Raw genomic sequence first — 14,983 nt, 5'->3', positions numbered from 1 at the left:
CCAATCCGTTCGGCCTAGTTACCCTTGCGGAGCAATCAGTGAATGCGACCAACAGGGAACTGGAGACCTGCACGGTTCGAGTGAGACTTTGCCTTTCCCTTAACTTGTCCTCCTTTGTTACGTCCACGATGCCGATGCCGTACAACCACACGGGTTTACGGTTTGAAAGAAAATAAAATATTTTTTTGGGGTCCGCGTGTTTTATACTCTAGCGGTACACACTCACAGGATAGAGACAAATCGGCAGACTCAGCCAGAGGGGCGAGTCCAACGAGACGAACGAATGAGCGTTAAAAGGGAGCGATGGCAAAAAATACATTCATTACGATTTGTTCGCTCGTTGGATTCACATACAGGCTAAAAAGGGTCCTTTTCAGGATCACAAAATTATCTTCAATCTAAAGAGTTTATTGTTTTGTTATCACTCGATATTTCCATCTTGTTCGGCTAAACCTTTCTGTTTAGCGATTGCATTTGCCACTCGCCACAGCTTTCACTGTTGGAAAATTTCTTCCCATCCAGCTTGTGACATGTTGTTCAGTAAATTACATTTAATGCGACGTGCCGGAGAAACACTTTGCCACTCACTGAAACTAATTGTTGCCTTGATGAGCGCCGAACCGAAGCTGCTCTGTTCTTGATGCGGGTTTTCTGATTGTCGTGAGCAGCTTTGCAAGCCAACTCGAGCACTCCGACGGCCGAAACTCTATAATCGCTGTTAGGTATACTGGTGCTCCGGCACCAATCCGTTCGGCCTAGTTACCCTTGCGGAGCAATCAGTGAATGCGACCAACAGGGAACTGGAGACCTGCACGGTTCGAGTGAGACTTTGCCTTTCCCTTAACTTGTCCTCCTTTGTTACGTCCACGATGCCGATGCCGTACAACCACACGGGTTTACGGTTTGAAAGAAAATAAAATATTTTTTTGGGGTCCGCGTGTTTTATACTCTAGCGGTACACACTCACAGGATAGAGACAAATCGGCAGACTCAGCCAGAGGGGCGAGTCCAACGAGACGAACGAATGAGCGTTAAAAGGGAGCGATGGCAAAAAAATACATTCATTACGATTTGTTCGCTCGTTGGATTCACACGCAGGCTAAACAGGGTCCTTTTCAGGATCACAAAATTATCTTCAATCTAAAGAGCTTATTGTTTTGTTATCACTCGATATCCCCATCTTGCTCGGCTAAACCTTTCTGTTTAGCGATTGCATTTGCCACTCGCTACAGCTTTCACAGTTGGAAAATTTCTTCCCATCCAGCTTGTGACATATTTTACAGTAAATTACATTCAATGGCACGTCGCATTACCACCACTCAGTATCGGATTGGAGGTAATTTTAACCTGTAATTGAACATTTGCGATGACAGTGGTACAGTGTCGACTTTTAATGTGGGGTCATAATTTGGACCCCGAACTCTATGTTTACAAAAATGTCCAACTAAATATGTCGCATTACAGGTCCGTCTAATTAGCTAAATGTCGAGATAAGTGTAAATTACTGTACTTTCAATCTAGAAGCAATTTAAGAATTGGTGAAAATCAATAAGCTCAAAACAACTGCCAAATTCACATACTCATCATATCCTGGCAAACAAATTATGAAAAAATCAATTTGTGTTTTATTATTATTTTGGATATTGTTTTAGAAAGCATTGAACTGTATTTCCTAAACTCTTTTTTGGAAGGTTTAATGGCCCTGAAAAGCGCCTTGTTTTATGGAATGGTTCCAATTTAGAAAACTTAGTACTCGTGGTTTTGAAAAAACCCATTTCGAACGCCCTCGATGTCGCCTTGTTCTGGATTTGCCACCAAAGCAGATTGTAAAAAGAACAAACTTTTTTCTTCTGCTACCAGCTGCCGTTTTGCGATTGCGTTTGCCACTCGCCACTCGCTGCAACTGCCTGTTGTTGTCTTGATGTCCACCGAACCGAATGTGTTCTGTTCCGAATGCGGGTTTTCTTATCGTCGCGAGCAGCTTTGCCAGCTAACTCGATCACTTCGGCGGCCGAAACTATATAACGCCGGCTAGGTGGACTGGTGCACTGGTACTAACGCGCTCGGCCTAGCTACCCTTGCGGGGAAGTCCAGATCAACACGGTTCGAGCGGGATTTTGCCTTTCCCTTCACTTTTCCTCCTTTACCATGTCCAGACATGGCTGCTTGGGTTGGTTTGTTGATGTGTTGTGATGCGAACCGATGTGGTGTACGGTTTGAATGAGAATGATCGTTACGGAAGGAAGGAAGGTATTGTATAATACAGACTTTAAACTTTTGAAGTTCATTCGTCTCTAGCCTTGAGAAAGGCCCTTTGAAAACTCTACTCTACTTTACTCCAGCGCTACCACCTCCGCCCTCTTGCCTTGAGAAAGGCACTCGATCCCTCGCCGTCCAGCCCGTCCAGCAACGATGTTGTCCAGTCGGTGTCCACACAAAGAATGATCGTTACGGCAGCGGAGCGGGGATTTTTAAGCTGACTGGCTGGCTCGAGAATTACGCATGTGTGAGACTGCGACCAATGTCTCGTTCATTTTTTTCTTTTTCCTTTCCAATCGTGCTTCATTCTATTTTGCTGCTGCTCTGGTTGCCCGTTTTGGTCGGTACGATTTGAGGAGCACAAAATGGACCAATCAAAAATGGGCACATAGTGCATTTTGACAATGCTTGATATTTCACAATTATTAAATTATTTATCTCAAGAAAAATGAAATGTTATTCGTTATGATAGATGCGTAGATATATTTCCTATCAATTGATGCAAAAACCTTTGCGATCTATTGAGAAATGCTCGAGTTATAAGCGTTCCAAATCTTGCATTTTTTCCTACTTGTTCAGTGCCTAGATTTCCATTTCACCCCCTATATCTTCCGGTTAGACGTAGTCCTACGTCAATAACAAATATTTGACCTCTGGGCAAACAGTGTACGGCCACCTTTAGATCGCCACTGCAGTTTTAATGTCAAATGACATTAAAACTACAGTCATATTAGCCGGAATTGAGGGATGGTTATTAGCACGAATGGTAGAATGGAAATAGCATATTTTCATCGCTCTTCTGGGTACGGTCGACAGAAAGAGAAAACATATAAACGTTCAATTGATAGTCGTGTTTGCGGCTGTGCGTTTATTTCTGATGTGACTGTTAGAACCGAGCAATGCATTCTTGGTTACATTCGCAATACATATTGAGCCGTAACTCTTGAGCAAGGGCAGTATGTGATGATTGAGAGAAATGTCGACCGTTTACAACACTGGACCATAGTCACTCAATTCCTCTCACGGCACGTGAGATCCAAATATTCAATAGTGATACTCACTCTTTTGTTTCTGACACCTAACCAAATAACGGTTGGTTCCAATGCCTCTCACTGCCGATCGCTCTGTTTACAACTTTACGCTACAAGAGCGGTGGTTGTGGCGTATTTTTTTTTTCCAAAATATATATTTTTATAAAGGCTCATATGGCGTTAGCCTCACGGGGCCGGGAGTTCAATACAATTTTTCTTATTATCTATGTTAGTAATATGTAACCGATTACTCGCGGTTGGCTCGAGGTTAGTATTACAAGTGTTTTCGTAATTGTGATGTTGCTGTCCTCAATGATCTGTACCTGTGTCCGACACGGGATACTTCCTATTGGGATGCAGCTGACCATTAATCAGCAACGCCCCCCTAGTCTGTACCTCATATCTAGCGTGGTGCGTCTTTCTCGACTCGAGGAATCCAGGATAGAATGGTCACTAGCCGGCGCAATCATCAGTTCGTGTAGAGTTGTCATGATCGGTACAACCTGTGGCTCTTGTTGAATGATCAGTGGACTGCACAACCGCTGGCCCGTGTGTCTGTAAAGAGTGTGTGTGTGTATTGCCACGACTAAGTAAAAGTTTATCGATCGGATAGGAGGGATATGAAACGGGGACACAACGAAGGAAACGTCATTAAACGTTGACATCGGCGTTTCTGAGGAACAGGTATAGATGAAGCAGAAGATCAGGATCACGGCTACCTAAGATATCCCGGACGGGGATATCCGATTGTCTGCCTTTTGCTCTCAGTGCTCTAGAGAGCTGAGAGCGAGCAGCATGGAACCGGATACACGACCAGACAACATGCTCGATGTCGTGGTAGCCATCGCCACAATCACAAAGATTGTTTGCTGCGAGCCCAATGCGATAGAGATGCGCGTTTAGGTTGTAGTGATTGGACATAAGCCGAGATATCACGCGAATGAAATCACGACCTTCATTCAATCCCTTGAACCATGCCCTCGTCGAGACCTTAGGGATGATCGTGTGTAACCAACGACCGAACTCATCTCCACTCCACATGCGCTGCCAACTTACGAGCGTATACTGACGAGGAATGTGGAAAAATTCATTATAAGCAATTTGCCTTTCAAAAAGAGTGCCTTCTAAAGCGCCCACCTTAGCTAGCGAGTCCGCTTTCTCATTCCCCGGAATCGAGCAATGAGAGGGAACCCATGCTAAGGTAATCTTGAATAATTTTTCGACCAAAACACTCAATAGTTGTCTTATTCTTGTTAGGAAATAAGATGAGCGTTTATCAACTTTCATTGAGCGGATTGCCTCTATTGAGCTGAGACTGTCTGAAAAAATTAAATAGTGGTCGATGGGCAATGTTTCAATGATCCCCAGTGCGTAGTATATCGCACCCAGTTCAGCAACATACACGGAACAAGGATCTTTGAGTTTGAAAGAGGCACTGGAATTTTCATTGAAGATGCCAAAGCCAGTGGACCCGTTTATGAATGAACCGTCAGTAAAGAACATTTTATCAGATCCAACTTTCCCATATTCTGCCGAAAATATTTGCGGAATAGAATCGGAGCGTAGGAGATCTGGGATTCCATGGATTTTTTGTCGCCTGGACAGATAAAAAATGACAGAGGAATTGCAGAAGTAAGGGAAGCAAACTTGGTTGGAGATGCCTGGTGAAGGGTGCACGTCGTGGGTAAGGTACTCATGGTATAAAGACATAAAACTTGACTGAGGAGTCAGTTGGAGTAGATTTTCGAAGTTATCAATCACCAATGGATTCATTATCTGGCAACGGATGAGAAATCTGTAGGATAATTCTGTGAACCGAAGAGTAAGCGGGGGTACTCCTGCCAAAACTTCGAGACTCATCGTATGTGTCGAATGCAAACACCCCATGGCTATACGCAAGCAACGATATTGTATTCTCTCCAGCTTGAGAATATGAATCCTGGCAGCTGATCGGAAGCAAAAACTGCCATATTCTAACACTGATAATATCGTTGTTTTGTATAACTGAATGAGGTCTCCTGGATGGGCACCCCACCATGTTCCGGTTATTGTTTGGAGAAAATTGATTCTTTGCCGGCATTTCTGTTTCAAATACGCAATGTGTATTCCCCAGGTACATTTAGAGTCAAAATATACTCCAAGGTATTTGAAAAACATCGAGTGCTTGATCGTTTTGCCGGATAGGTGAAGCTGGAATTGGGCGGGTTCGTGCTTCCTAGAAAAAACGACCATTTCGGTTTTCTCCGTAGAGAATTCGATACCCAGCTTGAGAGCCCACGTGAACAGATTGTTCAGGGTATCTTGCAAGGATTTTTGCAGAACGGCGGGATTAGTACCCGTGATGGAAATAACTCCATCGTCTGCAAGTTGTCTCAAAGTGCAATCTCTAGTTAGACAATCATCTATATCATTGACGTAAAAACTGTACAAGAGGGGGCTTAGGCAGGAGCCTTGTGGTAGGCCCATAAAACTGTATCGAGAAGATTTCAAGCTGCCATGATTGAAAAACATGTGCTTTTCTGACAGTAAATTGTACAGGAAATAATTCAGAATTGGTGAAAGTCCACGATTATGAAGTTTATCTGAGAGAATTTCCATGGAAACTGAATCAAATGCCCCTTTGATATCGAGAAAAACGGAAGCCATTTGTTCTTTGCGAGCAAATGCGATTTGGATTTCAGAAGATAGCAGCGCGAGACAATCATTTGTCCCTCTACCTCGGCGGAAGCCAAACTGCGTATTTGACAGCAAATTGTTCGTTTCGACCCACTTGTCCAAACGAAGTAGAATCATTTTCTCTAACAATTTACGAATACAGGATAACATTGCAATCGGCCTATACGAATTGTGATCGCTAGCCGGCTTGTTGGGTTTCCGTATGGCTATCACTCTCACTTGTCTCCAGTCATGCGGGACAATATTCAGCTCCAGAAACTTGTTGAACAAGTTCAGCAAACGCTGTTTTGCCAAGTCGGGAAGATTCTTCAACAAGTTGAATTTAATCTTGTCCGACCCCGGAGCTGAATTGTTACATGAGAGAAGTGCAATTGAGAATTCTACCATCGAAAAATTCTCATAGTCGCATTGGCGTGGAATGTCGCGTACGACGCTTTGTGCAGGAACGGAATCGGGACAAACCTTTCTTGCAAATTTGAAAATCCAACGGTCAGAGTATTCCTCACTTTCATTTGTATGGTTCCAGCCACGCATTCTCCTAGCCGTATTCCAAAGAGTGCTCATAGCGGTCTCCCTTGACAAACCATTGACGAACTTTCGCCAATATCCACGCTTTTTTGCTTTAATCAGACCTTTTAGTTTGGCTTCTAGAGCTTGGTGCTTTCGAAACCATTCCACTAGTCCAGTTTTCCGGAATTTTTTGAAAGCGGATGATTTTTCAAGGTAGACCTTTGAACACTCCTTGTCCCACCAAAGTGATGGAGGACGACGTCGTAAAGTGGTAGCAGGAACACGTTTCTTTTGAGCTTGAAGTGCGCTTTCGTAAATCAAACTCGATATAAAATTATACTCTTCGGGTGGAGGAAGTTCATGCATTGAAACAAGTGCTTCAGATATTATTTCTGCAAATTTTCTCCAGTCAATATTTTTCGTGAGGTCATACGCAATATCGACTGACTCACGAGAACCTGATTCATTGGCGATCGATAAAATTATTGGCAGGTGGTCACTACCGTGGGGATCTTGGATTACCTTCCACGTGCAATCCAGGGATAACGAAGAAGAGCAAAGTGATATGTCTAGCATGCTTGCCCGTGCAGGAGGGTTGGTTATTCTAGTTGCTTCCCCAGTATTCAAAACTGTCAATTTGAAGTTGTCACACAGATCATAAATCAAAGTGGCACGGTTGTCATCGTAGAGTGATCCCCATGCTGTTCCATGGGAGTTGAAATCACCTAAGATTAACCGCGGCTCCGGCAGTGCCTCGATGATATCAAAAAACTGATGGCGGCCAACCATAGTTCTTGGAGGAATATATATCGAGGCAATGCAGAGGTCTTTGCCATTGATTTGTGTTTGGCAAGCGACAACTTCAATGCCTGTCATCGATGGGAGAGTGACTCTATAGAAGGAGTGGCATTTTTTTGATCCCCAATAGTACGCCACCAAACGAGTCATTTCGATCGAGGCGAATAATGTTGAAATCGTGGAAATTCAGTTCGTCGGCTGAAGAAAGCCATGTTTCACAGAGGGAAAATACATCACAGTTAGAACTATGAATTAAAAATTTAAATTGATCTAGTTTAGGGATGATGCTTCTGCAATTCCACTGTATTACAGTGGTCAAATCCTTGACCTCTTGCACTGAATCAGGCATCGAGGGAAATGAACGCTGCTAAAAAACCACATTTTTCTTTCAAAAATGTTCTCACAATCGGAAGCAAACATAATACTATGCTTTTAAGAGGGTCATTTATATTTAAAGCATTTAAAATATTGTCCACCAGGTCAGAAAGCGCAAGCAAGCCAGATTGTGGCTGTTGCCTCGACCGCGAAAAAGGAACAGACGTGTTGGGCTCTGCTCCGGGAAGTGCTGAGGACCCCTGGTGCGTAGAAGAACCACTTAAACCAGGAGGTACTTGCTTCGGTCTATTCTCAGCACGTTCGATACGAGGTTTCATTCCAACTTGGGAAGTTTCGGTCTTCTTTCTGGGGAGTGATGGAAAAGAAGTAATTTTTCTTTTCCTAATGGCACCCTGCGATGTACCGGAACTTCCTGCATTGGGAGCGTCAGCAACAGGCTCGTCGTTCTGCAGAATGGAGTAGGGATTGTCCTGAGTCGTGGGGCGGAACTCTTAAGCATTTCTGCATAAGTCCGCTTGGAACGTTCCTTTAAGGAACGCTTGAGTTTTTCCCCTCGTTGTATGTACACCGGGCATTGAGAAAGATCATGGGGGGCCCCGTCGCAATGAAGACACTTGCGCTCTTTTGCGCAAGAAGTCCCATCATGACTCTCTCCACAATCTGCGCAACGTTGTTTATTGCAACAATAGGCGGCCGTATGACCGAGTTGCATACATTTGTTGCATTTCATTACCCGGGGTACAAACAACCGAACAGGTAAACGAAGAGCACCTATTGCAACGTGGTTTGGAAGAGCGGAACCCTCAAATGTCACTCGAAAAGAGTTTGTCCGATTGAGAACTCGTTTGTCATTTTTAAGTGACACAGACTTCAGTCGATCGCATTCAAGAATCTTCACACTTTTAAGTGAGGAATTCTTGAAGCGACCGACACCATCGAGTATCTCTTTTCGAGTCAAACCCTTTTCGTTTATTACACCGTCTATTTCAACGTTGCAACAGGGTACGTATACGTGATACTCAATCGCAAAGAGATCACAGCGCGTTATTGCATTCGCTTGGGTCCTGCAAGAGACGACAACTCGTAATTTGTCTGGCCCCATCCGAGTAATTTCAGTAACTTTGGAAAATTTCTGCGTTAGTTCTTTTGAGATGCGAATGACATTAAGAGGTTTTGATTTTCGTCTAAAGTATACAATGAATGGACCTTTGAATCCCTCCGGGTATTCCTTTAGACGAAAATCATGTTTTTCGTCAATTTCCTCATCTTCAGAACTTTCTACTTCATACACAGAATTTTCCTCCTCAACGTCTGCTTCATCCTCCTGCTCTTCGGGAGGTGGGTCAGCATCAGAAACATTCAATGACGTGGATGGGGGATCCTCCCCACCCTCAGCCATAATAATGAATTAGTCACCTGTTCGATGTGAACAGTGTAGAATAATAATAAAAAATAGAAAAAAATAAATGAGTAAATAAATTATATTTGTATTCAAGGTATATATAAATTATATTTATTTCAATTTTTTATTGTATAAAATTCAAAAATGAAAAAAAGTTTCAACAAAAGTTCAACGGTAATGTAAGAAAGATGTACACCCCTAATGCCAACGCTTGCCGATTTGGTAAATACAATGTTGGACAATGGTGTAAATCGTACACAGGAGGTTGAAGGAATGATATATGGAACAATAGAAAAATAAACTTCTACTTGCCGCTGCTGTGTAGCGTGTGATGAATGTGTGTTGATCTGAACTGGATCCTCAGCGTCTCGATCGTGCACCACTTTTAATTGAGCTCGCTTCACTCGCAAGCACTGATGAAAAAAAGCACAATATAGATCTGCGTGAAAAAAAACACCGTTATCGGATCGATTCTCAAACTTGTCCGATCAGCTCGCGAGTTCTCTTTTTTTTTTTTTTTTTTTTTTCCCTAATAATTTGAGTCCTGGAGTAAGGATTAGTCTCATATTTGATGTTTTGATGTTTTTATAGAGAATTTTTCTATATTGAAATCACTACCCCGAATACATACTTACAAAGTGATTTCTGGTTTGTAAGCCATGGTTACCCAATATGTTATTCTACCTGTAAAAGTGGGGCCATTCGCAGATGATTTGACAACAGTGACCTGCGCGGGATTATAGACCCCAAAGTCTGTACCATTGGGTAAACGAAAACGCCGGCGTTGGACAAAAGAGCTAGATATCATTGGTGGTGATATAAATATCTGCTTTCTGCTTTTGCTCTGCACTCAATACCTGGAATTGAACATTAACCGGCGTACTTGTCGAAAATTCGACGTACAGACTAACAGGGCGGGCGGGACGGGTGGTGATGATGCCAAAGTCCGCAGCGGACAGGTTCGCGTTGGCAACAGCAGCTCCCGTGACGTAGTGTGTCAAGTGCTGTGAAGCATCAGAGTAAACGTTTCCCGCACCGCGATTATTACCACGCCTCCGTTTACCCATTGCACTCGAGCCTATGAGAGTATACCCAGGTCGATTTACCTCGTAGGACTTGTTATACGTTTTGTTTCAGCTTCTAAACGGGCGACCAGAATTAACAGTTTAAAAGTTGATGCGCCACGTCAACAGTCGCATCAGCCTCAATGCGCTACAATTAAGTAGTTGGAGATAACATAAGTTATCTGATTAATAGAAGGTGAAGTTCAGTTAATGGGTTGTGGCGTATGATGGTAGTAGAAATGTGAGTGATCAGACAGTTCCAATCATTTTTGACAATCGCGACGGTTGTTTAGATCAAGAAAGTGGAGTTAACAGGTGGCTCGTAATTTACACTATTTAGAAAAGACGTATGAGGAATGGCAAGACGAAAGGTTTATTTGTTTATGTTATTACTTACGTTGGTATGGTTACATTTGATTTCGTCGAAGGTATTTGAAGCAGTATAATAAATAAACAATTGTTGAAAATAGTAACCTAGTAACCTTTACGCATATGCTTCCGCCAGCTGGCTCGGCTAATGTGATATGATTTATTCAGGGAATGCTTTGATCGTGGTACCGACATGGTGCATAATTTGCAGCTTTGTTTTTTGTGCTGGTTCATAACGGCAATCAACTGTGCCGACGAAACTGTAGCCAAAGTTTAGTGTTGTTTGGATACCATCTATGTAAATAAATTCAAACTTACGGGATACGTCCGAACGGCAATTCTGACATTACGTTTTACCTTCCACTTCACTTTCCTTGGTTTAGATTTGTTTGTTGAAGTAGAAGTTGTTGTTGTTGTTAGAGATGTCTAAATTTTTCGTTTATTCGATTATCGATTAATCGTGGGGCTATTTTTTAATATTCGATTCATTCGAACAATTGTCTTTCAGTATTCGAGTATTTATTTCTTGCAGTTAAAATGAACAAACATTTATAATAAAAAAGATTATGGTGTCATAATTTTAAAAGTTATATTAAATATAATTTTCAAATAAACATGGTGCAGCCAAAACATTATTTGAATGAAATGGTATTTAAGTGTATTGATAAATTTATCATTTCATAATTATTTGCGGATCATGAAAATGATCCGATTGAAAACCGATAAGGCGTTTTTTATTTAGAGTTAAGCCTTACCAGAACTATTGAAGTTTAGTTAATAAACGTGAGTTAATCAAAAATTTCATTTTTTTATAAAACGAAATAAAATTGCGATCTCAAATAATCGCTCAAAAATCATCCACTTCCATTGAGGCTTTATTTAGAAACTTCTTATACAGTGTTACAAACTGCGCCACGAACACGTCCAGATGGAATATATGTTTGCTTCCTTGCTGCACCCAGTGTTCATAATGCCCGGCAAAATTCAATGTTTGCGTCTTCAGACTCATATCGCAAATTTTAACCAGATTCGGTACCAATCCACAGATTATAACATTCGATAGAACGCCTTGAAATAGCAGCTCGTATAGCCGTTCGCTCACCCCCTCCAGCTTCTGTGGACTTTGTTCGAGGACAATCTGATTGGCGGTTTCTCGATGGAATATTTGCTAGTCAATTTCCGGTACTTCTTAGTTGACCGTGAACGGTTACTGTTGTACCTTGCAAGCTTCCAGCATGAGGATAGCGTAATTCTTTTCTCCGAAGGAATGTGCTGAAATGCAAATAGTGTTGTTACATTCAAGAAACAAACAAATGACAATATTACATTCAAAATTTTAAGAATATCCTCCTAAGATAGATCCGGCCCCCTTATTCCCAAGCAACGACTTCTCACCGCGGGAATAACCCGCGAAGTAGAATTGGCGCACAAAATCAATCTGTACCTAGACACATACTTTTCAATGGTTCTTCTCAGTGCACCCTGGGTATCTTTGGTCAGCTAATCCACCACGGACAAGACGAGTCTCATATTCACTCTACCCGCTGGGATCAATTTGATTGATCAAATCCGACACGACCACCCTGTCATATATCCCGGTAACCGATGAGTTCAACTCGATGTGGTAATTACTGCTGATGGTACTGATTTCCACTTTCCGGTTCGAGAGCGTTGTGAAGTTTATTATTTCATTGCGTAGCCGTTCCACGCCCGGTTGGTAAAGTTTCCACAGCAGATACATGATACGAGTTTTCTTACTGGCCCGGAAGAACCGTATAACATGAGATGCGGGAAGTCTCCCTGGGAGCGAAGATTAATCAGATGCGCAACTTGCGTTTTGTGGTAGTCCAGTTTGGACAGCTGGCGCGATCGGTAGCGGTCAACTCAGAGAGCCATTGTACACAAAAATATTTGATGTATAATACAAAAATAATTGGTGACTTGTTGTTTTCGTGTTGGCCTTTGTCAGAGTAAATGCATCATACCTCAATGCATCAAAACCTCAAGAGATGCCAGATGATTTTTTTGAAAATCTTCGACAAAAATCTGAAATGTTGATGAAATCTGAGATGCAGATACTTTTGTAACCGCGAGAATAGCAAAGTAATGTTTGAAAAAAGGGGTTTTAAGCGGAGGGAATCAAGTCATAAAGAGAAGAAATACCATATCCCTACAGTCTGCAACTGAAAATATAAGTTTGCAACAGGATAGACAGGACATTAAATATCAGTAAAATTGCGAACATGTCTGCAGATTTAGTATCCTTGCAATGATGAGAAACAAATTTGGTAAAAAAAAAATCGAAGTCGAACGGGTTACAAAATGCATCATTTTGCTAATTTCAAATCTGAACGGGAGCCGGAATAGAGGGGATACGCAAGGCGTGTTATTCCACAAACTAAGTACTACTACAAATGACACGTGTATCGTAGAGTCGGCGAAGTGCCGCTAAAAACGTTAAGGCCGTCTAAAAAGTTAAAAGAAAATACATGCCTGAAAACACAATATTCTTCAAATTGTATTTAAAATGAAACTGTATATTCACATCTGGCATCCCTAGTCACGAAGAACGAACACAAAGAGGCGAATGTTGTGAATACCGCCAAACACCAAACCATCAGCTGGACTTTTGAGTGTCGCACTATTCTGACATTTCAGCGACAGGACGCTCACCAAGGAGCTCGGATTTCTACTGTCAAGTAGAGGCTCACCATGTGTTAGTGTTGTGATAATACTTTTCTCACACTATTGGACTGACTTTGGGATGGTCACCAAAGATAATCGTAGTACAAAATTTGTTGATTATCTTTGTGTGAGTACCATCACTTGATTCTCACGACAAATTCGCGACTACGAAGCTAAATTTGACAGCATGTGTGCGTGAAGCGAATGTCAACAAAGAATTGCAAAAAGAATGTGATTTTCAAACGCACTGTTTTTAACGTTTTTTGCGGAAATTTTCGTAATGGTGAGTATGTATCGAAAGAACTATCCTCTAGGATGCTAATTTAGTTAAATCACATAAATTTACTGCAGGGGAAAACGTTTTCTTACCGCATCCGAAGGACACTGTCTTTACTTGTGAAAAAGTAAACAAACTTCCAGGATAGTAAATTTTAATAAAAATTAATAATTGTGTGCAAAATTTATCTGGAAAATGAGTTTTCCTTATGCAGTGAAAAAAACTTTGCCGTAGCTTATGCTGAATTTAACTTATAAGTGTTTTTCTGTGACCTTGTTTCATGCATTATCAGGAGCCATCAGTCGGAGAAAATGAATCCTGCTACGTGGCTGTGGAGTTTGCGGATGTGTTCGATTACGCTGCGGGTGGAAGCCGTTTAGTCGTCGAAGGCGAAAGAGTATTCAAAGCTGGACATCTTTTAATAGTTGGTGTTGAAAAAGTTCACGATGAAGGCTTCAGTATTTTCTCGTCCTGCCTCCAGTCATCATCTCCAAGCTCGGAACCCCATACAATAAAAATTCGTACGAAAATCTCCTTCTCCAAATGGTTGTTTTCGTGTTCCTGTAAAGCTGGCAAAGGAAAGTGCAAACACGTCATGGCTGTTTTGTATCATTTGCTTAAGTATGTTTTATTTTTTTTTCTTTATTATTGCACATTTTGCACCAAGTTGGACTGTTTCACACTTTTTCAAAAGTGCGAAAATGTGAATGTGAATACTTGGAGAGTAGAAGTTCGACACGATGAAATGGAGGCTACAAATACGGGAGGTTTTTGTAGGTTCTATCTTTAGCCGTAGTCGTTGGATCCAGTCTAGATACCGCGATTTGTCCGTTTTCGGAGGGAAGGCATGAAAAGAAATTCCGGGGCGATATCTCTACTTACATCCGGGGACGACACAAACAATACGGCTTTTGAATTTTGCAGATTGTTCGGATTCAGCTTCAAGCAAATTTCGTCCGACTTGCATGTTCTCCGGGCAATTTGCGCAGTTTTTGACGTCCATATTTCACACGTTCTAAGGAAAATATTTTGAAAAATATTAGAGCACTGATTGAATAGAAGCCAGATCTTTGTATTTTAGGTATTTTATGAACACTAAGCGGATATTTCTATATCAAATTTCATTAATTCGGTTTACCTCTCTCGCAGGTAGACTGACAGAGGGTGTGCTTCAACGGCTTTGGCGCCCTGGAAAAAAAACCACCCTTCAACGGCTTTTTTCACTACTAAATGACAATAAATTTTGGTTCGGAGCATCGAAACAGCTAAGAAAAACTATTTTTCAACAATTTCCACTAATGGTAAGATAAACACGGTACAAGTTTTCGAGAAATCAGTATATTAATTACAGAGAAAATATGCAACGGTTTGTTTACATATTTTTCACTCACACGCGAAACTTTCATAGGTGGCGACACCGTACCTTCGATGACGCGAATTGCAGCTCTGCATAAAGGCTGATTTAGACGATGCCAGTCAGCGCTCTATTTGAAGTATCCAGTGAATAGAGAACAGACACTCTGTTCAGGTTAGAGGCCAATTACTTGTTCGATACTGGTACAAGTAACTTGAACAG

The 14,983-nt window shown here is 41.7% G+C and overlaps 1 pseudogene; it reads right to left on the bottom strand.

Moving 5' to 3' along the window:
* Positions 1-11,292: 11,292 nt before the first annotated feature.
* LOC129774710 (replication factor C subunit 3-like) lies at positions 11,293-12,341 on the bottom strand (annotated as a pseudogene).
* Positions 12,342-14,983: the final 2,642 nt, after the last annotated feature.

The sequence above is a fragment of the Toxorhynchites rutilus genome, chromosome 3 (assembly GCF_029784135.1).
Source record: "Toxorhynchites rutilus septentrionalis strain SRP chromosome 3, ASM2978413v1, whole genome shotgun sequence".
In the NCBI taxonomy this organism is placed as follows: domain Eukaryota; kingdom Metazoa; phylum Arthropoda; class Insecta; order Diptera; family Culicidae; genus Toxorhynchites; species Toxorhynchites rutilus.
Note: the sequence above shows the minus strand (reverse complement) of the source record. Positions and strands in the feature narration are given on the sequence as shown.